Source organism: Salvelinus alpinus, chromosome 15 (genome assembly GCF_045679555.1).
Source record: "Salvelinus alpinus chromosome 15, SLU_Salpinus.1, whole genome shotgun sequence".
Taxonomy (NCBI): Eukaryota; Metazoa; Chordata; class Actinopteri; order Salmoniformes; family Salmonidae; genus Salvelinus; species Salvelinus alpinus.
The window spans coordinates 29,671,890-29,696,885 of NC_092100.1; the positions used below are offsets into that span (position 1 = coordinate 29,671,890).

A 24,996-nucleotide genomic window follows, 5' to 3' on the forward strand; every position below is an offset into this window, starting at 1 on the left:
TTATCAGAAGAAACTGTGTAACCTGACATTTATAGTGGCTAATAAATGCATTGTCATTAATTGGAAGGATGATTATCCTCCAACAATGTATGGAAGAAATGTCAAGTTATGTTCAGTATCACTAGATTTGTTTTAAGATTAGGGGTATACAGTGCAACTTCATAAGGTCTGGATGCCTTACATGGAATACAGTATGACAAAAGGAGTCTGTATTGAAAACATGCCCACGTCAGGGGAGATACCTATTTAGGCAATCCCTAGCTGCTGGACAGCTCAGTCCTGGCTCTGGGGGTCTGCTGTACTGTTGTCACTCTGGCCTTGGCCTAACACGCCTGAAACCAATAATGAATGTTTCACTAAGATCCTAAATCTGAGTGGGGTGTGTTGGGTTGGGGCGCCACAGAGCCGTGGACCCCTAGTGGCACGGCCATGTGTGCAAGTAAAAAGAGCTATACAGTACTATTAGGCCTATGATATGAATTATATGGAGGGTGTACATTCAACTTGTGTTCCAAACCTTTCCTTTGAGGCATAACAAAAAAAAGATGGGAAGGAAGTTGTGTTGGTGAGATAGTTAAGTTATTGACTAGACTGGACGAGGTCGGGCGTGTAGGTGGCTCGGGTTAGCTGGGTGGTCTGGCTGAAATTTGATATAGAGAATGTCTTAAAGACAAAGGTTAAGTCGTTGTAGTTTTTCTCTAAGAGCTGTTCATTTGTTAGGCTATTGGTTAAAGGTGCAACACAATATTGATTATTACATTATCATGGATCTAGTTCAGTCTTAGAAATCACTTAAACAAATGCAATACTCTCTTACCTAGCTTGATGACTGTAGGTATTTTGCTTTCTTTTTGTTGTTCTAAATAGAGACGGGTAGAAGGGCCATGGGTCATATTAGATTGTATACAAATGCAGGAAATGTGCTTTAGATGCCCCCAAAAATGGGAGAACCCCCAGACCCCCCGCCAAGTTCTATCCCCCTCTACAAATAGCACTGCTGGGTGATTTAAAAAAGTCACAGACAATGGATCAATATTATAATAATACTCTTAGCAACATTTATTATTTATAGTATGTAGAATCTATGAAAATAGAAAGGGTCGGAATTTTTCTGAAACATCTCAGAAGAGTTGAAAAATATATGGCAAATATACTGTGTCCGTAAAATGTATATAGTATGTGGAAGTAAAAGCCAAGTGTTGTTGTCCATTAGTTTACTCCAATTAGAGGAGGGATGGTAGGGTTAGGGGGAAAATAAAGGAACATATATATAAGTAACCCCCCCACTTCTAAAACCAAAGTTGTGCCCGTGGCAGAAACATTATTTACAAAAAAGTTACAAACAACGCGGAAAAACCCCACACAATAGCACAGTTGGTTAGGAGCCTGTAAAACGGCAGCCATCTCCTCCGGTGCCATTCACAGAGCCGTCTCTGAGGACGGATGATACAGCATTCCATGCTTTTTCTTTGGTCAAACCGTACTTGTATTGGAGGTTTCTAGGGTCATACAGCATAGTGAGCTTTTTAGTTCAAAGATCAAACGGTTGTCATCCATTTTGCCAACTTTGTCCTGTCAAATCTGAATATCTTCCAAGGAGGGTAGGGGGAGGGTTCTACTCTCTAGAATCCTCAAAAACTTTAATACAAGCTAAACTATCATCTGCAACTGCCTGTCCTTTCATCAGCTAAAAGTTAAACAAGCATTGATACTATAGATATAATAACCTACCTTGAATTATGAACCAGGAAGACTACAGTTCCGTTTATATATTTGTTTCATACAGGTAGGCCTACTGCTATTTTATTGATTAAGTGTCAAAAAAGGATTTATACCAATTATTTCAGGCATTTTGAATGAATGAGTGGATCTGAGAAAAATAGACTCCAAACCTAGTTTTACGTTACTGCTACAGCAGCCGCGCAACATCTACGCTTTACACACGCGCCGATGTAGCAGGTAACATTTCCTACAGTAGGACTCTATCAACTCCATTTCAGCAAGTCTCACGGACATGGATTTCACGTGGGTGGTGTAGCTGGGCCGTAACACTTCATGTGTGTAGTAGACCTGAACACACACACACACCTAGAGAGTGTGGCTAACCTTGTCTCCAGGCTATTTCGGCAGGAATTGTCTGGTGAACGAGGCTAGAGAACGCTGTTTCAGTTCATTTGTTTTGCCCAGACATTATGCTGATATGATGTGAATGGACAATGCATAATTAATATAGTATATGTTACTCTCCCTATCCAGCAGAAATGTGTGTAGCCGGCATTGAGGAATAGCAGCCATTTTGGCCCTGAGAACTCGTCACACAGCTAACACTGTGGAGAGGTTGGGAGTGACTGGGCTAAATTTACCTTGGGGATGATTCACTAGCCATTATAGTGTGAAGGGCCAAGATTAGAATTTAGTCAGGACACTGAGGTCAACTTCTGACAAAAAGTGCAATGGCTACAGAGTTAGGACCTTGGTCATCCAAGGTCTGGCACCCTGACCAAGCCCAACCCAGCTTATCTTCAGCAATAAACTAGCAGGATGCAGGTTGGTAGGGCTGCTAGCTGAAGAGTTGTAAATTCCATTTCTCCAACCTTGGCTTGAAAAGTATCATCCAATGCATTTATGGTATGGATCTAAATACAAATATATTTAATATTACGTTGAAGATACAATATGGTCTCTCACTTTGAAATGTAGGATCCAGCCATTCGACTGATCCCTCTTAACGAGGCCATTAAAGTCCCTGAATAAACGATCTGCCAACAGAACATACTTTTCCCCAAGCCTGCTCCCAGACTGATAAGGGTGAGAGGGAGCAGGAATACTGCTCTAATTTACTGACCCTTTAAAAATATGTTGAGTGGCAAAAGCTTACCGTGCTTCGTAATTGTATTAATTTCATGTGCTAAGGTCTTTTCCCCCTTGTTACTGCTGAGCTAAGTTGGGATCAACTACTTCAAAAGCATTTCATAGTTGACAACAAAATCCACTCAAATCCAATGACATAACAGTGTCTTATTCGTATTAGCTCACTCAACTCCAGGTACTGTTAGTTACTTTAGCAAAATAAAATCTGGCACAGACCAACTGACAGAACAAGCCACAGGTCTTCCCCTTTTCTAATTGACTCGGTACCAGTACCTTTTGCATATAGCCTCGTTATTGTTTTTTTTTGGTTTAATTGTGTTACTATTTTTCCTTTAGTTTATTTAGCAATTTTTTCTTTTACTTAAAAAAAACTAAAAAAGAAACTCTGCATTGTTGGTTAAGGGCTCGTAAGTAAGCAATTCACGGTAAGGTCTACACCTGCTGTAATCAGCACGTGACAAATAAAAATGTGATAATTGGGCTGATACTTGAAATGGCTGGCCTTAAGGCGTCAGCATACTTCCGTTCGGCTGGTGTCTAGCCGAACTCGGCTAGCCAAACCGAACGAGTGTGCTCGCATACTCCCTTAAAAGACATTAGCTTGAAAAACGAGAAGAGGCAATAGTACTGTTTGTCCATTTTGAGACGCCATAGCCAGTATACACTTCCTCAAAATAGTTATAATTAATCTAAGATAATTTAGACATTTGTCATTCATTGACGTTTTTGCCGAGGAGATCTTAGTCGCACAATTTTACATCTAACTAAGATGTTTTGTGCAGTATTTCTCATATTATTTCAAGTTATCATGCAATTTTTGCATGATAACGAGCCGTCTCTTGTTGAAGACTTTATTGAAGAACCCCTACTGTTGACCAATCACCGACGAAAGGGCGTAGACTTCGGCTCTGAATTTCGGCTTGCCTCCAGAAAAAATGTGCCTGAACAGCCCAATTAAAAACTCAAAGTCCAAAACGTCAAAAATGTCACCATAATATATGCACAAACTCTTCCGAACTGTTTTAGGCTGGGATGCATGAGGACACCTTAACAGAGCTATAGACATGCTCATGAAAGGGGGATGGGACTGTATGGGACCAGTGAGACTGTAGAATGTCAAGTTTAACCCTGTGACAATTTCCATCGTCCAGTGACCGTGGTAGAGCAGCGCAGCTGACCGTTGCACAGTGAGGGACTTGGACCTCCCTGAACCCCAGACTTGTTTAATCTCGAGCGGGCCACTAAGAGGCTTATGTGTCACTCGATGCTGTAGCACTACAGTCCTGCTACCCTATGTGCAGCCTGGACACACAAAACCCTGCACATTGACTCTGTACCAGTACCCCCTGTATATAGCCTCACCATTGTTATTTTACTGCTGCTCTTTTAATTATGTTACTTTTATTTCTTATTTGTTTATATTTTTGGACTGCATTGTTGGTTAGGGCTTGTAAGTAAGCATTTCACTAAATCGGGGCATGTGACAAATATACTTTAATTAATCAAATTGTATCAACACACCATTCTCTAACTCTACAACTGTTCACGTTCTTTTCTTGAACTCTTTACTACTCAATTAGAAATCAAATGGAAAACTCTGCCTATTTATGATTCCCAGACAGAGACACTTTACCCATACAACCCTTTCTGTTGTAATTTTTTATCATAAAATTACTTGGCTATGCCTTTAATTGGCTTCAACCTATGCATATAAACCTGGACATCACCGCTCATCACGTCAGTAAAGGTTAACACAAGAAGAATCTAATAAGTAATATAAAATATGGCAGCAGAATTTGACAAATTCCATGGTAACAGAATCAGTTTTTTTCCACAGAAACATTTACAAAAACGAATTTAGTGGAAGAACTGTGCAAATGCAAACTTTGGTGACGAGAATACAGTAAAATCTCCCTCAGTTTTTTTGTGTCCACATTCTCCAAAAACTCTTAAATATCTGCTTTGAATAAAGATTCAACAATTTCTGCAAAAATAATGGTGGTGTCAGCTATGACTTGACACCTTGAGTTTTTGAACTCGAGAAAGTGAAGTGGATTTACACCTGATAACAGAATTACATCATGGGTCCCTGATCTGTACTACACAGAAATGCATAATTATGGATATGAATGTCATTCTCCTCATGTTTTACAAGTTTGGACAGCGCAGCACAGTAGAGTACAGTGCAGTAAAATACAGCACAGCGAGCACAGAAGAGCAGAGTCCAGTAGAGTTCAGTATAGTACATAATACTTTACTGTACTATTCAGATTTGTCCAGTCTGGTCCGTCTGTGGATGTTAACATCAAGGCAAGGTTGCACTTTTCAATGTCTATGGACGTCAGGTGCTCAGTAGATGCTGGTTACAGGGGCGGCAGGTAGCCTAGTGGTTAGAGCGTTGGGCCAGTAACCGAAAGGTTGCTGGATCAAATCCCCGAGCTGACAGTTATCCCACTGTTCCCCGGTAGGCCGTCAATATGAATTTGTTCTTAATGGACTTGCCTAGTTAAATAAAGGTTACACATACAGTAAATGGAAGGAGGGGGGGCTCACGGGTAGGTGTAAGAGCTGGGAGAGGTGACATTAAGTGTAGAGAGAAAGGGAGGGGTTTGTCCAGACTCAGACTGTTTGACCACCAGACAACAGAAAGACAAAGAAAACAGAAGACAGTAGCGGGTGACCCAACTGTGGTTTGTGACTATATCAGTAAAATCACTATAACTGATTACTAGGTCTACCATTACTTGTTACTTCAGCGAATGGTCATTATCCTTACTCCTCATGAGGGAGAGAAGTTAGAAAATGTGTGTTTTTGATAATGGACATTAGTTGGCAGGGGTCTTGACGTCAACATGATTGTGTTTCTGATACCTTTTAAGACTTTTTCTAGTAGATGTTTTCAAAAGAGCCCTTTTCCATTTGTTTATCCAGAAATCTAAGCCTTTACTTATGCCACATTTTTTAGATGGAAAATGGTTGAATAATGTATTTATGCCTTCATTTCCCCAAAATATAGACTCTTAGCTTTCATTTGACAACCAATTTGATATGCTCCTATGAACTTCACCTTGGTGCTTAGCAGTCCTTTTTGATGGAAATGCCCTTATGTTATGATAGTCAACAATGTGGAATGCTGTCTACCTCTCATTTTGTTGACCCTGACATGTGACCTGAAACACTGACCTTAAATCTATAAGAACATTACAGGATGGGCGTGGTCAAGGGGTTTTGACCTAGTCCACTGCTGCCAAACACACTCCAAGATGAACTACAGAATGTACAGAGTACACAGCAAGAATTAAGCTAGCGGCTGAGGAAAACAGATTACTTTTCTTGTATACAAAAAAGTCAAAACATCTAGTTTTCCATTTTTTTAAACAAAGTAATTAACTACTCAATATTGTGGTCGAAGTGTGCACTTAGGCTGGTAAAATTACAGACTACTGTGTGCCTTCACGCTCTACATTGACTGATCACTTTAATAATGGAACAGTGGGCCTCCCGGGTGGCGCAGTGGTCTAGGGCACTGCATCGCAGTGCTAGCTGCGCCACCAGAGTCTCTGGGTTCGCGCCCAGGCTCTGTCGCAGCCGGCCGCGACCGGGAGGTCCGTGGGGCGACGCACAATTGGCATAGCGTCGTCCGGGTTAGGGAGGGTTTGGCCTGTAGGGATATCCTTGTCTCATCGCGCTCCAGCGACTCCTGTGGCGGGCCGGGCGCAGTGCGCGCTAACCAAGGGGGCCAGGTACACAGTGTTTCCTCCGACACATTGGTGCGGCTGGCTTCCGGGTTGGAGGCACGCCGTGTTAAAAAGCAGTGCGGCTTGGTTGGGTTGTGCTTCGGAGGACGCATGGCTTTCGACCTTCGTCTCTCCCGAGCCCGTACGGGAGTTGTAGCGATGAGACAAGATAGTAATTACTAGCGATTGGATACCACAAAAATTGGGGAGAAAAAATGGGATAAAATTTATTTAAAAAAAAATAATAATAATAATGGAACAGTAGTTACTTTATAATGTTTACATACTGCTTTACTCATTTCATATGTATAAACTGTATTCTAATCTACTGCATTTTAGTTAATGCCACTCCAACATTGCTCATCCTAATATTTATATATTTCATAATTCCATTATTTTACTTTTAGATGTGTGTGTGTATTGTTAGATCCTAGCTCCAACAGTGCAGTAGTAACACAAGCATTTTACTACACCCGCAATAACATCTGCATGTGACCAATAAAATGTGATTTCAGTCAGTGAGGGTGACTTGGACACCTTCCTCTTCACTCAACAGTCAAACTAGCTGAGAGCTGATTACCCAACCTTGCCTGATGCTGCCTGCGACAGAGAGAACCTGCCAAGACATGCAGGCAGGTTTCTGTTTTATAGAATAATAAAATAAACACTGAGTGTACAAAACATTATGAACACCTGCTCTTTCCATGAGCCACTGACCATGTGAAACCAGGTAAAAGCTATGATCTCTTATTGATGTCACCTGTTAACTCCACTTCAAACGGTGTAGATGAAGGGGAGTAGACAGGTTAAAGAAGGATGTTTAAGCCTTGAGACAATTGAAACATGGATTATGTATTTGTGCAATTCAGAGGGTGAATGGGCAAGACAAAATATTTAAGTGTCTTTAAATGGGGTATGGTAGAGGTGCTAGGCGCACCAGTTTGTGTTAAGAACTGCAAACTTTGTGGGCCACCACAAAGGACAACTTTGTTGTAGCATTGGAGTCAACATGGGCCAGCATCCCTGTGGAACAAAGGCAGCTTCATTAAATAGTACCCGCAAAAGACCAGTCTCAACGTCAAAAGTGAAGAGGCGACTCCAGGATGCTGGCCTTCTAGGCAGAGTTGCAAAGAAAAAGCCATATCTCAGACTGGCAAATAGAAAAAAAAGATTAAGATGGGCAAAAGAACACAGACACTGGACAGAGGAACTCTGCCTAGAAGGCCAGCATCCCGGAGTTGACTCTTCACTGTTGACGTTGAGACTGGTGTTTTGCGGGTACTATTTAATGAAGCTGCCAGTTGAGGACTTGTGAGGTGTCTGTTACTCAAACTAGACACTAATGTACTTGTCCTCTTGCTCAGTTGTGCACCGGGGCCTCCCACTCTTTCTATTCTGGTTAGAACCAGTTAGAGCCAGTTTGCGCTGTCACGTGAAGGGAGTATTACACAGCGTTGTACCAGATCTTCAGTTTCTTGGCAATTTCTCACATGGAATAGCCTTCATTTCTCAGAACAATAATAGACTGATGAGTCTCAGAAGAACGTTCTTTGTTTCTGGCCATTTTGAGCCTGTAATCGAACCCACAAATGCTTATGTTCCAGATACTCAACTATTCTAAAGGCCAGTTTTATTGCTTTTTTAAAATCAGGACAACAGTTTTCAGCTGTGCTAACATAATTGCCTTTTAAATGATAAACTTGGATTAGCTAACAACGTGCCATTGGAACACGGGAGTGATGGTTGCTGATAATGGGCCTCTGGAATATCTACATAGGCGTACATTAAAAATAAGCGGATTCCAGCTGCAATAGTAATTTACAATATTAACAATGTCTACACTGTATTTCTGATTAATTTGATGTTATTTTAAATGGACAGAAAAAAGTGCTTTTCTTTCAAAAACAAGGACATTTCTAAGTGATCTCAAACGTTTGAACGGTAGTGTATGTATGTACAGTACCAGTCGAACATTTGGATACAGTTACTCGTTCAAAGGTTTTTCTTTATTTTACTGGTTTCTACATTGTGGAATAATAGTGAAGACATCAAAACTATGAAAGAAAACATATGGAATCATGTAGTAACCAAAAAAACTAAAACAAAACCAAATATATATTTTTTGATTCTTCAAAGGAGCCACCCTTTGCCTTGATGACAGCTTTGCACACTCTTGGCATTCTATCAACCAGCTTCACCTGGAATGCTTTTCCAACAGTCTTGAAGGAGTTCAACAAAGAAGGGCTACTTTGAAGAACCTACTTTGAAGAACCTCAAATTTGTTTAACAAATAACATTTGTTATATCATAGTTTTGATGTCTTCACTATTATACAACAATGTAGAAAATAGTAAAACATTAAGAAAACCCCTTGAATGAGTAGGTGTGTCCAAACTTGACTGGTACTAATATTATATATCTCTATCACACACTAGGTCGACCGAAGGTCATCTGTTTTTGACCCCAAAAAATGATTTATTCATTTTTTTAAATTACATTTTTTACCACTCTCTGCCTCCAATTTCGTGATATTCAATTGGTAGTTACAGTCTTCTCCCATAGCCCCCCCCCCCCCACGGACCCGGGGGAGGCAACGATCGAGAGCCATGCGTCCTCCGAAACACGAACCTGCCAAACGGCACTACTTCTTGACACATTGCTCGCTTAACCCGGAAGCCAGCCGCACCAATGTGTCGGAGGAAATAACATCCAGCTGGTGACCGAAGTCTGCTTGCAGTCGCCCGGCCCGCCAAAAGGAGTCGCAAGAGCGCAATGGAACAAGGAAATCCCAGCCGGCCAAACCCTCCCCTAACCCGGACGACGCTGGGCCAATAGTGCACCGTCTCATGGGTCTCCCGGTCACTGCCAGCTGTGAAACAGCCTGGAATCAAACCCAGGTCTGTAGTGACACCTCAAGCACCGCGATACAGTGCCTTAGACCGCTGTGCCACTCGCGAGGCCGGTCGGAATTATTAAACATGTATTTTTCCATATATAGACACACCCTATGTGTTTAAATAAAATCAAATATATGCATTGAGCTTGTCTGATGCTTTAAGCTTATGGTTTGATGAAATAAGAAAAATGCCTCAAGGAGGGCACCAGAGATATAGATAACCAGAAGAATAAAATCTTAACCTGACCCAACAATTCTCATCTTGCTCCTGCTGGCTTTCGCATATTCTGCCATTATTCTCCTGAAGTTGCCGGTAATAGGCTACACGAGGAGTCGGCAACCTTCCTCATGTGGAATGCCAAATTATCTTACCATTTCTACCGATCTGTGTGCCAGTTATGGTTTTTATATACACATTTTCATATCTCAAAGTCATTGTCATGTGGTTAATCCAAATCTAAATGAAACAAACCTAAAAAGTAACTTCTATTGCCATTGCCATTGCCAACAATGTAAAAATAGCCTACATAAAGCCAAAAAATTAAACATTGCAGCCTGCAGGTAGAAAATATCATGATAAAAACAAATATCCGATAAATCACATTGGCTACACATGGCCTGTCTGCAACGAACTTTAAACATTGTATAAACCATCAACTTGGGTCTGGCCCAAAGCTTGATTGAGCTAGCGCCCCCTAAGCCAGTGAGCTCGGGGCACACGCTGCTGTATGTTTTTGGCTCAAGGAGTTAGAAGCAGTGCTTGATTTGGGCAGAAGCTCACCGGAGCTGAGTACCAGCACCTCAAATGTTCTACTGCTTGAGCTCCTGTTCCTCTTATAGAATATTAGTTCAAAAGTATTGTGGAGATCCTAAATATAAAAAAACAGTACCAGCACCCAAAATGAGTACCGGAACCTATTTCTGTCCAAGTCGAGCACTGATAAGAAGTAATCAGGTTGGCCTATTTTATGACGTTTCCACTGGATCAGAGCATAAAAATTTTCCCTTTCACACTGAGTAGTTATCGAAAGGGAGAGAGCTGGAAAGATTTCTCAAACACATTGAGGAACTATTGTAATTCTCAATGGATGTAAAAACAGACTGTTTGCTTGCTGTTTGAGGTGAAGAAAACTCAACAGGTCATTAGTGGTGGTGCGTTAAGCCAATCAGAAATACTATCAGGTCCCCAAATGGGCATATTTACATGCCTACATTTGCACGCAGGCCTGGTAGCCTATAGGCCTACTTCTATGCGTACACATCCTTACTCAACATTGGCAGGAGCGCTCCAAACAAAAGACAATGACTGGATTAACAAAACTTGATTCTCACAAGTATAGCATTGTTTGCAAAGTGCAATGATAACTGGAAAACTGGAATAATAATACTGAATGAATAAACAGAAATTACCGTAACCAAAGTAACAAATACTGTAGATTAGAAATTATAGTAATTAACAGTAAATGTACTACGGGTGATATATGTAATGGGGAAGTGATATACACTAACAATCAAAACGTAAACAATTCACACAATGAAGTTATGAAACAATGAATGTGCAAATTGGAAGGGAGAGAGCGCATTCTGGAGAGAGAAGTGCATTGTGCGTCTGGGCACATGGTCAATCCGACTTCTGCATTGACCATGCAGCATTTATGATGATATGAACTCAACAGAAGTCAGGGCATTCATACTTCTTGCGATTCGCGGAGCAGTGCAGAGCGGTAGTCAAGGTAGTGAGTTTGTGTTTTCTACAGGATGTAACACCCCCACACAGCCCTCCGCATTGTTACAAAATAAGGGAGGTGCATGGCGATGCAGTACGGAGCTCGATTTGTATCTACAGTTAAAGTCGGAAGTTAACATACACCAGAGCCAAACATATTTAAACTCAGTTTTTCACAATTCCTGACATTTAATCAGAGTAACAATTCCCTGTCTTAGGTCAGTTAGGATCACCACTTTATTTTAATAATGTGAGATGTCAGAATAATAGTAGAGAGAATGATTTATTTCAGCTTTTATTTCTTTCATCACATTCCCAGTGGATCAGAAGTTTACATACACTCAATTCGTATTTGGTGGCATTGCCTTTAAATTGTTTAACTTGGGTCAAACGTTTCAGGTAGCCTTCCACAAGCTTCCCACAATAAGTTGGATGAATTTTGGCCCATTCCTCCTGACAGAGCTGGTGTAACCGAGTCAGGTTTGTAGGCCTCCTTGCTCACACACGCCTTTTCAGTTCTGCCCACATATTTTCTATAGGATTGAGCTCAGGGCTTTGTGATGGCCACTCCAATACCTTGACTTTGTTGTCCTTAAGCCATTTTGCCACAACTTTGGAAGTATGCTTGGGGTCTTTGTCCATTTAGAAGACCCATTTGCGACCAAGCTTTAACTTCCTGACTGTTGTCTTGAGATGTTGCTTCAATATATCCACATCATTTCCTCCCTCATGATGCCATCTATTTTGTGAAATGCACCAGACCTCCTGCAGCAAAGTACCCCCACAACATGATGCTGCCACCCCCGTGCTTCACGGTTAGGATGGCGTTCTCGGCTTGCAAGCCTCCCCCTTTTTCCTCCAAACATAACTATGGTCATTATGGTCAAACAGTTCTTCTTTTGTTTCATCAGACCAGAGGACATTTCTCCAAAAAGTATGTTTTTTGGAAAAACAGTAGTCTGGCTTTTATATGGCGGTTTTGGAGCAGTGGCTTCATCCTTGCTGAGCAGCCTTTCAGGTTGTCGATATAGGACTCATTTTACTGTGGATATAGATACTTTTGTACCTGTTTCCTCCAGCATCTTCACAAGGTCCTTTGCTGCTGTTCTGGGATTGATTTGCACTTTTCTTATCAAAGTACGTTCATCTCAAGGAGACAGAAAGCATCTCCTTCCTGAGCGTTATGGAGGCTGAGTGGTCCCATGGTGTTTATACTTGCGTACTATTGTTTGTACAGATGAACGTTGTACCTTCAGGCGTTTGGTTCATCCTTTGGAAATTGCTCCCTACTTGTGGAGGTCTACAATCTTTTTTATGAGGTCTTGGCTGATTTCTTTTGATTTTCCCATGATGTCAAGATGTGTTTATTTTACACGTGTGAATTGGAAATGTGTTCTTTGCATATCCCAACTCCCCCTGAGACACCCTCAGAGTGGGGTCAAGGCCAGGGTCAGCCATTATCAACCCTGGAACAATTAGCGTTAAGTGCCTTGCTTAAGGGCACATCAGATTTTTCACCTTGTCGGCTTGGGGATTTGAACTAGCGACCTTTCGGTTACTGGCCCAACCACTAGGTTACCTGCCACCCTACATAGTGGTAATTTTATGCTAACAGAATGATGCTGAGACTCAGATTTTTCACATTAAAATGTATGCCAAAAAACTATACAACTCCCTGCACAAGGACTACTTTTAACAATTTCCACTGAAAACCATAATTTTGTTACCAAACTTTACATCTGCACTGTTCTAGTAAATGTGTAAATGTAAATGTGTTTTCGTAACAAAAAATATTGGAAAATTGATAAAAGTAGTCCTTGAGCATAGAGTTGTATGGTATGTTTAACTTTGCAATCGTTATTTGTTTCACATACATTTTAAAGTGAAAAATCAGTCTCATTCTGTTACTGTGGAATTGCCCATTGGCATCAGAGAAACATAGCATACTTAAAGCTGTCTGGACTCTGGATGTCAATACCTAGTTAATCTGTGTTTAAACTTACACTTGTTCTGTTGTACTTCATGAACACATCTAGCCTTCGTATGTGCAGCATAACCATGGGTGTACAAAGCATTGTATGTGATGGTCTGTATTTGTATATACCGAATATAAATGCAACAATTTAAAATATTTTGCTGAGTTACAGTTCATGTAAGGAAATCAGTCAATTGAAATAAATTAATTAGGCCCTAATCTAATGAATTTCACATGACTGGGCAGGGGTGCAGACGTGGGTGGGCCTGGGAGGGCATAGGCCTACCCACTTGGCAGCCAGGCCCAGCCAATCAGAATGAGCTTTAAGGGGTTTATTACACATAAACTCTCCGACAACACTGGAGGACATTCCTCACACTCCCTCAAAACTTGAGACATCTGTGGTATTGTGTTGTTTGACAACTGCACATTTTAGAGTAGCCTTGTATTGTCCTCAGCACAAGGTGCACCTATGTAATGATAATACTGTTTAATCAGCTTCTTGATATGCCACACCTGTCAGGTGGATGTATTATCTTGGCAAAGGATAGAACGCTCACTAACAAGGATGTAAACAAATTTGTGCACAAAATTTGAGAAAAATAAGCATTTTGTGCATATGGAACATCTCTGGGATCTTTTATTTCAGCTCATTAAACATGGGACCAGCACTTTACATTTATATTTTTGTTCAGTGTATATTTGCTTGTGGTTTGTGCCTGCATCATAACTGTGCCCGGACAGAGTGAGTCACCTAGTGCAGCTGCTCTATAATAGCATGCTCTTGCCACACAGATTAATGATACACTGGAGAAATACACAGATGAAACAGACTGCTGAATCAGACAGAAAATATACACTGCAGAGAAACAGAAAACATCTCTACACACCTAATGGTACTCATCCAGTAGATACCTTGTAGTTAAGCCATATGACATAGCCTGTCATTGAACCTCTCTGCACAATCATGTCATTATCATACAGTTCAAACATCTCAAAATAAAAATGTTCATTACATTGTTGATCTCTGTCTCCTATTTTTTTATTTACTGTGTTTTACTACCGGAATGAAGACAGTATTTCGAACTACACTCACAGCATAGATCATGTAAATTCATTATTTATCATTAATTTCTTTACTCCCCACAATTAGATATTGCTCATATAACATACTGTATTATCTAAACAATTAAGCCCAGTAAGAGAAACACTGTAAACAACTACGCCTACACACAGAACAGTAATTAGGGTATCTGAGTGCAGGTTAGCTGCACAGGCTTTTATACAGCTGTTATACTTCATAGACATCACCGCATCGCTACCACATAACTATAATTCCTGCAGCTTCCTGTTTGTACAAGCTCAGGGAACTTGACAGCTACACTGTGGTCTCTTTTTTCTGTGAGTTCTGAATAATACTATTGGCTGCCTTATTGTCGCACAGTGTTCTGAAATAGACTGGGCTGGGCTACCCTGCACTGTGTCGCTTCTGTGGGTTCCATGACATTCTGAGCAGAGCATTCAATGTTCCCCCCAATGTCGCAGAACTAAAGGGTTTGTGTCAATGAAATAATAACACAGAGATTAGTATTGTGAAGTAATGACTGACAGTGACTCAACACCCACCAAACTCATAACACTCAACAAGAGCCAAACACATCAACAAACACTAATTGTGTCCTTAATTAAAGTGGTTGATATGACTGTGTGCACACAAGCAATTATCCTGTGGGCAAGCTTGAGTGCGTTTGAGTGTGTGTGTGTTTTTACTATCCTTGTGGGGACCAAAAGTCCTCACAAGGATAGTAAAACAAGGTCAATTCTGACAATTAGGGATATTTTGCTGGTCCCCACAAGGAAAAAGGCTATTTTAGGCTGATGGGTTAGCGTACAGGTTAGAATAAGGAAAAATAGGATGTTGAATGGGAATCAATTGTTTGGTCCCCACAAGGATAGTAAAACAAAAGTGTGTATGTGTATGACCAAGAGAGAGCGATGACATTTAATTGGCTGCATGTCCGACTTCAGGAACACAGCCAGGGCTATACGCTGACCTTTTTTTACAAGGTCATGGCGCCTAAATTGAAAAATGTTGGCACACAAAGAAATTTAGGAGCACAATGACAAATATTTGAGATAATAAAGCTAGAATCCTTCATATTTAGGTGCATATACAAGTAAAATTGTCACACTGTAGAGCCCTGACAGTCACCCACGGGAAGTCATTAACGGCAGAGGTCCTGGTGGCGAGGAGCAAAGGGCATGCTGGGAGAAGAATGTTATTTTATGTATGCGGATGGTCATTTGAAGGACCCTAAGGTGGTCTGGCTGGTTCCTCATCACTGACTAATACAGCAAACAGAAACCAGGTGCATGACATTGGAACATCATTCTTCCTCCTACACAACCTCAGATTCATCTATGCTCTGTTAGACGGTTTCCACTTGACCCTATTAAACACGGTACGTGTATACTATACCATAATAGGAGTATTGCTGAAGAAATAGTTGGATTGATTTATCCACATACAAATCTCCAACAAAACAGGAAGTCTATATACACAATCATGCAATGTTTTGTTGCATGATCAACAGGTCTCTGTTCCTAGTGGGCATCGCAGATTGAAGGGAAGCAGCATAGCTGGTCTTTATTCTACCCCGGCCACAAGCATAGCTATTTTCACAAATAGATGGACATATTGTTTGTCTTGTACGAGTGTGCTCGCATACTCCCTTAAAAGACCTACTCTAGAAAACAAGAAAAAAAGTGGCAATAGTAGTGTTTGCAAAACAAACAGAAATGTCACAAAATGTCATAATATATGCACAAACTCTTGTTTGGAAAGCATGCAGACACCTTTAGAGGGAAGCAGGGTCAGACAGGGAAGGGATCCTGAGATCTCTGGACAGGGCAATAGGTGTGAGACTACCACAACAACAAGCACATGTATGACCAGGGTGAATTACAACAGGCCATAGAGATATATGTTATGTGCATTTCAATATCTGTGCAAGACCAACACTGACGAGCACATGGTGTAGACAGACAAGACAGAGACACAGACACATTCCTCATATCCCAACATAACACCACTCTCATTCCTCCCCAGACCACTGTCGCTGCAAAACCACTACATGCTATCATGTTCACACAAAAAAAAAACACTGAGGGTTCTTTTACTGCCCTACCAGCCTGGTCAGCCTCTTGTGTGTGAGAGTACAGACCACTGAGAGAAAAAGTCTCCTAGTCTACTTCCTTCTGCATATCCTTTTCATCATAATTGTTTTTGTTGATCGAATCATCACCTAAATTAGGCCCCCTGATGGTGGTCGAGCCCTTGCACAAAGGGCAGATTGTGTGGCCCTGGCTGGGTACTTCCCACAAGACAGAGATTGCAGAGAAGCGTTCCCACACTTTGTTATGACTGGGACTCCCACTACCAGAGGTGGCGTGGGCCTGGGCTGGCCATTGTGTAACACATTGTTATACAATATCATCATAACATGGGCGAAGAACATTTTTGACTATGGGACATAATTGTTAAATTAGACCTAAAACCCTCTCAAGAGTGAGTCAGCAGCACATCAATGACTTCATCCATTTAGATTAGGAAGGTTAGTTATCATTGTCCAATGTCCTCCACATGACTGATGGTTTTACATTAGGCTACTATAACACTGAATTGAAGGAGACCATTTATCAAGTGAATATTAGTTCTGGAAACTTCTATGTTTACAAGCAGAACCTTTACTATACTATAAAACGGCTTCACTCCAAACTTGGGATGTGGTTGCCCATTTTATCCAGATGCTTTTTATAGCTATTGAAATTGTCGAAATTTGCGGCCAGTGTAAGGCGGTTTCATCGTTGACAGAGACAGGTTACATTCCCTTGCATGGATGTTAAAAAAAAGTCAACAGAAGGATTAGATTGTAGGAGATTAACTATATAAGAGGGCTATCTGCAAGCAGCAGCAACGAATTAAAGGCAAAGAGAAAATTCGCGAAACAAAATGTTACACTGTATAGCGTCAGAAGCGATGCACTTGTAGACTGACAGCTGATGCATTTTACATTTTTGTGTATTGGTGTATAGACAAACATATTAAACACAATTGTGCACTGACATGTGTATGTCAACCTGTTTCATAAAAAAGCCTGGATTATTATCCCGCGGCTTGAGTTAATACCCGTGTTTACCAGGCATTTATCTCGCATTCATTTCAAATATCAAACAAAGCCCAGTTAACAGACAAGGCTCTCTTTGTCATCATAACGCTGAGCAACTCTAAACCCTCTCCGTATACCCTTGCACGCATCATGGGTCTATCACAGCTGCGTCACCCATGACAATCTGCTGGAGGATTCCACCAACACAAAATAGACCACCATTTCTTATAAAATAACAGTTGACTGTAAATAGCCAGGCCTCTAGTTTATATACAGTCCGTGGTGTGCTTAAATGGTCTCAAAATTGTGCTTCACATGACTTCTTGTAGCCAGGCTATGTAGAAGGCTATGCAAAAAATCGTGTGAAAATAGAATTAAAGATACACACATCTTAAATGCACACCGAAATGCCATACTTGGGACACAGGATTGAACTAAAAGATAAACACAAAGTCAACATACATGTCTGCCGCCAGGGTAGGTAGCCTTGTCAGTCACTCCAAATCGTGGAATCCGAATTTCAAATGAAAATGTCAAATCAATAAAAAGGAAACTAATTCCGCGAGTTCCTTCATCAGAAATAGGCAAATTATATAAATAAATTCAAAGAGACTTCTTCACGCGATGCTGTGACGCTCCCTTGTCATTTGGCCTCCAATTTCTCGATTGTCACTTTCTCCCTCTCCTGCAAGCAAAGCTGAAGGCTTGCTCGCGTCCTTATCTCAGAAGGGGTGTGGACAAACCAATGAGGATGAAAAAGTCGTCCATAAGCAGACCTGGGTCCGTGACTTCAGGGGTTTTTGGAAAAATGGCGAAAACAAACAACAATATCATACAAGGCGCCACAGTTTTGCGCCTTGTAGCCTACCAACTCCTGTTGAGTGCTCAATAGTTTATCCGTGGGTGTAACCACAAACACAGACCGATACACTCACTCAACTAAGAGGTTCTGGGTATGGCAGCAATGTGCTGGTGAAAGAAAGGAGGGAAGGACACGTGGGATTTTCAGCAGTGTGCGCCTCTTGTGTCTTGTGAGTTGGAAAATAAACGTCTTCCATTAACCCCATGCGCGTACCCAAATCGGCTTTGGCATGCAAACTGCACTTGGAAGTAGAGGTCTTCATGGATCCACCCAATACCCGAGAACCGACCCGAGACTTCAGCTGGTCCAGGACCAGTCCAAAATTCAATTTTCCCTCAGGTCCAGGTCGGGTCCTGTTTGTTGTTATTTGATTGTTATCGGGTCTTGGGTCTATGTAACCACAGCTGATAGACCCGAATGGACCCGACCACGGCTCGGAATAGCCTATAGCATATTTATTTTATGCTAATAAGCTGAATTTATTGACTTAGCCAACATATAAAGACCTATTCGTTAACCAGAAGCGCAACTTGGCTCATAAACATAATTTGTCACTCAGGTCCAATCAGGTCTGGTCTAGACTTTAGGGTACGGGTCGGTTCGAGGTCTGGTGGTCGTCGGGTCCATTTGGGTTTGGGTCTGATTGGCCTCGGGTCCGGGACCCAAGAAGACCTCTACTTGGAAATACACACAGTATATAAAGTTGTTGACAGGGAATGTGTAGTCTATGCTCAAACTAAGGTCCCAGAAACTGATGCCATATCCTAAACTGGTCACATCTCCACAACAGGACCCACAAGGTAAGGTCGGTAGATGTATTCTATTGCCCACATTTTCTTGACAGTTTATTTCTCACCATAATTTGCTCATATGCAGGAATAATTATAGACTGATGAAGCTGCACAGTCCTCCGAGTTGACGTTACTAGGGAGCGAGAGTAAGCCTATGTGATATCTGGAGGAGAACTCCACTAGGGTGATCCTTCTTATGGACCGGGCCATATGATAACTTTAAACTCCACCAAAAGCAGTTGCTAACACCTACCATGATGACATTCTACATTTTAGTCATTTAGCAGACACTCTTATCCAGAGCGAATTACAGTAGTGAGTGCATACATTTTGTGCATACATTCCACATTCTTATTTTGTACAAAGATCTCTATCAATCTGAGGATGATATTGCCCCAAGAGTCAGATGCTTCAGTGAAGAGAACATCATGTTACTCTGATGCTGACAGTATTTCTCTTCAAACACTCCATTCTCTGAAAAGTGTTGTGAAGGCTGTGTGATGGAACATTTTATTTTTGTGCTTTTCTAATAACCAAATTATGTGTTCATGTAAGTGACTGACTGAACGAATCCTCACTATCAGTATCTGCAATTTGGCAATACGCCCAGACCCTTGTTTTGAGAACGTAAAATATCTCCGTTTCAAGGTCTCAGCGTAGAGAAGAAGCCTCGTGAGGTATTGGTCATGCATGACCCAGTATTGGTCGGTCAAATGAATGAAACAAACCTTAATGATTAATTAATTATGCATGATGAATAAGCTAAATCAGGCAAATATAAATTGTCGTCAGTTTAAGAGATCTAACGGGACTGCCCTGTTGGAGCTCCTAATCGACATGTGAACTTGGTACATTGAGTTGGTTGGAACCTCTCCAGCACGCTGATAGTAAAGAATGATTAATTTAAGATTGACTTTGAGTGTCCCTGTGCAGAATTTCCATGACAGCAGCCTTCTCTTTTCCTTGATGCTTGCACTTATTTTCAAATCAAATCTAGACTTCAAAGAAGCTCCATGTGCCTTTTGATATACTGCACTGTACACCGAATAGCCTGGTTTCCAGTACAGCCATGTGCACATCAGATAGATACAGTGGGGAGAACAAGTATTTGATACACTGCCGATTTTGCAGGTTTTCCTACTTACAAAGCATGTAGAGGTCTGTAATTTTTATCATATGTACACTTCAACTGTGAGAGACGGAATATAAAACAAAAATCCAGAAAATCACATTGTATGATTTTTAAGTAATTAATTTGCGTTTTATTGCATGACATAAGTATTTGATCACCTACCAACCAGTAAGAATTCCAGCTCTCACAGACCTGTTAGTTTTTCTTTAAGAAGCCCTCCTGTTCTCCACTCCTTACCTGTATTAACTGCACCTGTTTGAACTCGTTACCTGTATAAAAGACACCTGTCCACACACTCAATCAAATAGACTCCAACCTCTCCACAATGGCCAAGACCAGAGAGCTGTGTAAGGACATCAGCGATAAAATTGTAGACCTGCACAAGGCTGGGATGGGCTACAGGACAATAGGCAAGCAGCTTGGTGAGAAGGCAACAACTGTTGGAGTTGTTGGCGCAATTATTAGGAAATGGAAGAAGTTCAAGATGACGGTCAATCACCCTCGGTCTGGGGCTCCATGCAAGATCTCACCTCGTGGGGCATCAATGATCATGAGGAAGGTGAGGGATCAGCCCAGAACTACATGGCAGGACCTGGTCAATGACCTGAAGAGAGCTGGGACCACAGTCTCAAAGAAAACCATTAGTAACACACTACGCCGCCATGGATTAAAATCCTGCAGCGCACGCAAGGTCCCCCTGCTCAAGCCAGCGCATGTCCAGGCCCGTCTGAAGTTTGCCAATGACCATCTGGATGATCCAGAGGAGGAATGGGAGAAGGTCATGTGGTCTGATGAGACAAAAATAGAGCTTTTTGGTCTAAACTCCACTCGCCGTGTTTGGAGGAAGAAGAAGGATGAGTACAACCCCAAGAACACCATCCCAACCGTGAAGCATGGAGGTGGAAACATCATTCTTTGGGGATGCTTTTCTGCAAAGGGGACAGGACGACTGCACCGTATTGAGGGGAGGATGGATGGGGCCATGTATCGCGAGATCTTGGCCAACAACCTCCTTCCCTCAGTAAGAGCATTGAAGATACACTGTTTAACACTTTTTTTGTTACTACATGAATCCATATATGTTATTTCATAGGTTTGATGTCTTCACTATCATTCTACAATGTAGAAAATAGTAAAAATAAAGAAAAATCCTTGAATGAGTACGTGTGTCCAAACCTTTGACTGAAACTGTATGTCAACTCAAACCTTGTGTCTCCCACTTGCTGTTTTGCAGCAACAGTCTTCCAACGACCTTCCACCTTCCCACCATCACCAACAGAAGGCCCGTCATCGGATCTCCATCCTCCCAGTGAGGGGGTTCGATGCCAGCTGCCCAGCATCTGAGGAGCATTCCTCTGAGACGAGGCCTACCCCAAACTATTCAATAAAATTCCATATTTTATTCTGTCTCTGTTGTCATTCAGTTAAGCCTGCAATCAGTTTATTAAACTGATTACAGAACACTAGTTGAATGAAGATGTTAACAGCACACTCAGTGAAAGCATAGGAAAAGTTTGAGTGTGAAATAATTCCATCCAGGGAAGAGATTTCTCAGAGCCTGCATCTCCTCCTACTCATCTCCTCCTCCTAAGTGTATATGACAGTGACAAAAGTCCCCGACCCCTCAAAAACTGCGCTCTCCCAAAAGCGATGAATGACTCCTCTCACAGGCCCTGGGCAGTTGTTAACCTGGCAACCCTGGGTGATGTCATGCATTTGGAAAGTGAGTCTGCATGGCCCTCTCCGTGTGTGATATAGGCCAAGACTGGAAAGAGAGATCAATAGAGGTCTGCCATTCACCACAATGCCCTGCCACCCCTCCACACTCCCTGCACCCTCTATTGAAACCCACCAGCCCATTATCCAGTTATCTGAATTCTTCTGTCGCCTTCAATCACCACCACGACCCCTCCAACTCACATCACCCCCCATTTAATCCAGCTCAGTGCAATCCCAGCAAACCTATTTTATGTCCAAGGGATTGGACAGGAGGACATAATGCAGTGCTGTGCTGACAATTATTCAGGCAATGTAATGAGATCATGGAGTATTCTGCCTGAGCTAATCTGGTTTTAATAGCCAACCCCCTGTGTGGTTTATTTTGTGTTAAAATGTTACAAATTCTTTTAAATTAGATATAGTATGATATTACGTTTTTTGAGTCCAAGCCAAGGAAAATATGTTCAGTCTTAATATGTGGATTCATTTAATATAAGGATTTGTGAATTTGACGTATGCTTTGGTATGTTTTAGTTCCGAATGACATTTTCAAATAGACATGATAAAAGTACATTGTATTTATATTGAACATGGTGAGTAACTGAATGAATGGGTTTCTGAATGAATGATTCAAGTAAAAGGACAGGAGTATGGATGGGGAACATAAAGGAAAATGTTAATTCATAAATATCTAATATCTTTATCTCTCTCTCTTCCTCCCTCTTTTTGAGTGAAACCACGATGATGTGTTCATTGTGTCCTCCACAAGGGAGCAACCACAGACTCACTATAAAAAAATACTGTAAAACTAGACTCTGTGACTGTCTGGGCATCATGTTGACAGGTCTTCCAGGCTCCCTTACTGCTGTCTGAACCCCTGAACCCTATGTGCAGCCCTGTCTCTGGGTCCTGGGGGAGGTGCAGCCCACTCCAGGTTCCAGGGCTAGAGGGACTCTTTGATCACCATTTTCTGCTCATCTCTGGCTCCCACCCACACCCCCTTCTCTCTCTCTCTGGGGTGTCAGTTTAAGTGGTCTGCCATGCCTCCCATGCCGCTGAGTGAAAGACATGCCCTAGTTTCTATTCCACAGGGCCACATGCCTTTTTCTAATCTGGCTGGGCGTGTCAGAGAAAAGCCATGAATCTGAATGTATTTATAAACATGCAAGGCACTCTCTCTCCTACTATCCCACTTGTGTATTTTCTGTCTCTCTCTCCCTCTCATTTTCCCTCCTCGTTTCTCCTTGTTTCATTTCCTGCCTGGAGAAACAGAGAGAGGAGAAGGAATTAGCATGGCTGGGAGAGAAGTCTGTAGATATGTTACATAAAAACTCAGCGGAGAACAAGCAGAAAGATAAATCCATGAAGTGCTCTGAGAAAGAGAGCTCAGAGTTATTATGTAAGCCATCCATTTGTATACAGAGACCTTTGAAATGAAGGCCATTTGGCATAACAGAATGTCCACGCAAACGCCCACCGAAACACGGTGATACACATGAGAAAACAGGCATACTTCGCTACATGCACTATGTTTGGAGCACCTGTTTGCTCCATCTGTTCATAATTTTAAAACACACACACACACACACACACAAAGTCCCTCTCTCTATATACCCTCTATATCCCACTGATTTGTTGGCTCAGTTGGGTTAGGGACCCTGCCTGAGGCATGGGGCTCCCTATTTGGGCCAAGCAGTCCTAGGGCCCTTATTCCAGGACTGGAGGAGAATGTGCATGTAGTCTCAGAGAATAGTCGCTCATGAGAGGACAGGTGTCTGAAGGAATTAAAATGCACACTCTACCCCCACGTTGTCATATTCTCAGTGGGAACCAACATTTGACCTTCTGGAAAATCTTGGAGACTCATCTGCTTCTGTTTGGCTCTGGCTGTGCGTGATTCTCTAGTGCACACGTTACATAAGTGTACCGTAATCATATAAAGGAGAATAGACTTGCAGAGCATTAACCATGCTGAGAGTCTGCTCTGCCAATGGCAATGTCCTGACCCTAGGAGTCTAAACTGGACTGGGTGTGCAGATAGAGGAGGAGGAGAAAGACAGGAGGAAAAGGAGGACAACAACATTAAAGAAGAGGAGGAGGAGGAGGAGGAATAGGCTTCATCACTCTCTCACTCTCTCCTCTCTGAATAATTCAGGATGTCTAATGAATAACGGAGTCTCTCCTAACTGATACCGGCCAGAACACCATGCAGGGCTCTACAGACCCTGTGATAAATGGCTGCTGTGGTTACAGATTACGGGTGTTTCATATATTTTATGCTGAGGTAGGATCTCTCTCAATTATTAATCACCACACTAATAGGATTAACGGACAAATGAACTCAGTTTGTACACATAGTACAAGTCAAAAGTTTGGACACACCTACTCATTCCAAGGTTTTTCTTTATTTTACTATTTTCTACATTGTAGAATAATAGTGAAGACATCAAAACTATGAAATAACACATATGGAATCATGTAGTAACCAAAAAAGTGATAAACAATCAAAATATATTTGAGATTTGAGATTCTTCAAAGTAGCCACGCCTTGATAACAGCTCTGCACACTCCCGGCATTCTCTCAGTCAGCTTCATGAGGTGTGCCTTGTTAAAAGTTAATTTGTGGAATTTCTTTCCTTCTTAATGCGTTTGAGCCAATCAGTTGTGTTGTGACAAGGTAGGAGGGGTATACAGAAGATAGCCCTATTTGAGACCAAGTCCGTATTATGGCAAGAACAGCTCAAATAAACAAAGAGAAACGACAGTCCGTCATTACTTTAAGACATGAAGGTCAGTCAATATGGAACATTTCAGGTACTTTCAAAGTTTCTTAAAGTGCAGTCGCAAAAACCATCAAGCGCTATGATGAAACTGTCTCTCATGAGGACCGCCACAGGAAAGGAAGATCCAGAGATACCTCTGCTGCAGAGGATAAGTTCATTAGAGTTACTGTCACAGGTTCTGTTTTATTTGAGTGTTGTTTCCTTTGGTTACCGCTGGAAGGCACCCTTACTTTGTTTTCTAGTTTCCAGGTTACCCTGATTTATTTCTTATTGGTTTCACTTGTGTTTAATTACCTTCTCTGTTCACCTGAATGCCTGGTTATTTAGGTTTCTCA

At 41.7% G+C, this 24,996-nt stretch overlaps 1 protein-coding gene and 1 long non-coding RNA gene across 5 annotated transcripts in view; one reads left to right on the top strand and one right to left on the bottom strand.

Annotated features, from left to right (window-relative positions):
• LOC139539884 (rho family-interacting cell polarization regulator 1-like) overlaps window positions 1-24,996 on the bottom strand; it is a 111,948-nt gene that overhangs the window by 57,393 nt on the left and 29,559 nt on the right. Inside the window, exons 1-2 of one of the 4 annotated variants that reach the window (XM_071343265.1) lie at window positions 17,837-18,289; window positions 818-859 (exon numbers count right to left, since the gene is read on the bottom strand). The exons of 2 other annotated variants lie outside the window; for them this stretch is intronic. The gene's annotated coding sequence lies outside the window, so the exon portion shown is untranslated. Of the gene's footprint in view, window positions 1-817; window positions 860-17,836; window positions 18,290-24,996 lie in introns of those variants that run through there. One more of the 4 variants, XM_071343264.1, reaches the window with a different exon arrangement.
• On the top strand, window positions 18,103-21,561 carry LOC139539885 (uncharacterized). The gene is made up of 2 exons (XR_011668031.1): window positions 18,103-18,405; window positions 21,394-21,561. It is a non-coding gene; the product is annotated as an uncharacterized lncRNA (long non-coding RNA).